This window comes from Eptesicus fuscus, chromosome 1 (assembly GCF_027574615.1).
Source record: "Eptesicus fuscus isolate TK198812 chromosome 1, DD_ASM_mEF_20220401, whole genome shotgun sequence".
Taxonomy (NCBI): Eukaryota; Metazoa; Chordata; class Mammalia; order Chiroptera; family Vespertilionidae; genus Eptesicus; species Eptesicus fuscus.
The window spans coordinates 82,853,937-82,856,795 of NC_072473.1; positions in this window are offsets into that span (position 1 = coordinate 82,853,937).

Sequence of the window (2,859 nt, forward strand, 5' to 3'; positions counted from 1 at the left end):
TTTGTACAATAGTAATATGTTGTCTGAGGTTCAATTACAGCTATTATTTGTTGTTCTCCTTTACTATATATATGTATGTATGTGTGTATATATATATGTATATACATGTATATATACATATATACATATATACACACACACACATATATATATATGTGTGTGTGTGTGTGTATATGTATATATGTATATATATGTCTTATCTGTACCCATAGATCTTAAAATAACTAAACATAAATCAGATAAGTAGATAATTTCAGAGAGCAAGCTTTGAGGAAACCCAACATGTAGATACAATATGGTAACTTTCTTATCAATTCTTAACCATAGTTGCAGCTTAATATACCCTAATATTTGCCCCAGACATTGATTAGATTTAGACTGTATCCTGAGTTCTATCTTTAATTTAATTCACATGAAAGACTATTGGAACTTCAATACTAGAATCTTATAACAGTTGAGTATCAAAAGCCACTTTGAGGTTCACAGTTGTCAACTAGTGTACTTCAGTCTAGGAATCATTACACAGCTTGTTGTCAAATGCATTTCCTGCACATTTCACCTTTTATTTCTCTCCTTTATATAGGCGGAAGAACGCAGAGTGAGGGAGAGCCTCCGAGCACCAGCAGGCCTTGTGCTTGCCAGGACTGCATTGCCAAATTGCTGTTCTTTCTTTCTCTTTTGCTTTGAGGAAAAATCCATTGAAATGCTCCTTCTCCTTTCTGATCAATATCTTTTTTCCCATTTGTATACCATGACTTGTCATAGTAATGCCCTTGGAACCAACTACTTTTATAATTGACTTCAACATGATAGATTTTTAAAAATAACTTTTATTTTTCTTAATTAAACATAATTACATTTGTTTACAAAAGAGGGTTTTGGAAATAAATTTTAGACATCACAGGGAATACTGGTATATTGTCCATGGCTAACCAAATCAATCTGTTTTAACAATAATAACAACAACAATAAACCTGTATGAAACATTTGTTTTACTTTGAATCAATCCTGACTGAAGAAAATCTTTCTGAGGCAACAAACTACCATCCAAAGAGGTGGGTTTTATGCTTGCAATATCTAGGAAAACTCTCCTTTCCATTTTTTTCTTTGTTCTCCTTGGTAGCTTGGTGTTTGGTATAAATGTTGTAGAGACAGTGTTTGCATGGTTGGTTATAAAAACTGTGAGATATCCTTTTCCAGTTGAAAAGAAGTTAGCCTTGCACATTTTCTCATTAAGGAAAAGCAAAATTATTTGCCTGACATCTTTAGTGATAGAATTTGGTTTAGAACTTCCTGCCCACAGTACTTCTACTACACAATATATCTTATCAGGCCTGTCCTGCCCTGATTAAACTGAGATTGTTCTTTAGATAAAATTAAATGGGAGAGGGTAAACCTCAGGGGAAAAATGTGTCTTTAGCATTAAGCCACCAGGAAATTATGGTTGTCTTTAACTCCATCTCAGAAATTTGTGGATTCACTTCATCATCTTTGCCGTGTAAAGTAGACAAGTTTCCTCTAAATGTAGTTTATTCAGGATTCCTACTGCTATTTTGTTTTCTTCAATTTTGCTCAATATTTTCTGCTCCCGAAGATACTAAGGAGATAGAATTTCATCTTGAAAAGCAAGGATAATTTATTACTATTAGTGTTGTGCCAGGGAAAAGAGATGAATTTATTTAGCAGCATCTGAAAATAGAATTGCCTTAACATTGACGTCTGCTGCTGATGCTAAATGATGAATACTAAGCACTTGGCATGTACTTTGCACTTTTCTTGATCTATTCTTCATATTCGGGTGCTTTAGGATGCATAGAGCACATTTTCGCTGTGTTCTATTCTTGGTTGGGAGTCATGCAGTAGATGTCATTGATTATTTGTTGAGCAATTATACCACGTGGGGAACTGTACAAAGCACACAGCATGGAATTGTAGAAAGAACATAAGTGTGTGGAATCCAGACAGAAATCCTACATTGAATATTGGCTCTGTCATGTTTCTAGCTTTTGACCTTGGGCAAATTACTGAACTTCCCTGAGACTCACTATCCTTTTGAAAACTCAACTGTCTCATCTGTAAAACTGGATTAATTTAGTAGCTAAGGAAACTCATGTCCATAGGGTGGTAGTGATTTGTCCATAGTAAGTGGTAGATCTGGGATGAAACCCAGGCAGTCTAACACCAAAGCCTTTGTGATTTCTAATGACTCCAAGCAGCCTCACATAGCAGCCTCAGATACTTCTCAGTTGATGGGGAGAAAGGTACATGTAAAAGATCTGTACTCAGAAATTTATAAGAAAGAAATTGAAGAATATTCAGATTATTACAGTTGTTCCCTTTTTTCCCCCCATAGCTCCCCTCCACTCAGTTCCCATCCCACCATGATTCATGCCCTTACCCCCCCACTGTCCTCATCCATAGGTGTAAGATTTTTGTCCAATCTCTTCCCGCACCCCCATACCGCCTTTCCCCCGAGAATTGTCAGTCCACTCCCTTTCTATGCCCCTGATGCTATTATATTCACCAGTTTATTCTGTTCATCAGATTTTTTATTCACTTGATTTTTAGATTCACTTGTTGATAAATATGCATTTGTTGTCACTTTGTTGTTCTTAATTTTTATCTTTACCTTTTTCTTCTTCTTCCTCTTCTTAAAGAATACCCTTCAGCATTTCATAACATAATACTGGTTTGGTGGTGATGAACTCCTTTAGCTTTTTCTTATCTGTGAAGCTCTTTATCTGACCTTCAATTCTTTTTTTTAATTACTTTATTGATTAAGGTATCACATATTTGTCATCAATCCCCCCATTCCCATCCCAAACCCCCCCACACTCATGCCCCCACCCCCCTGTTGTC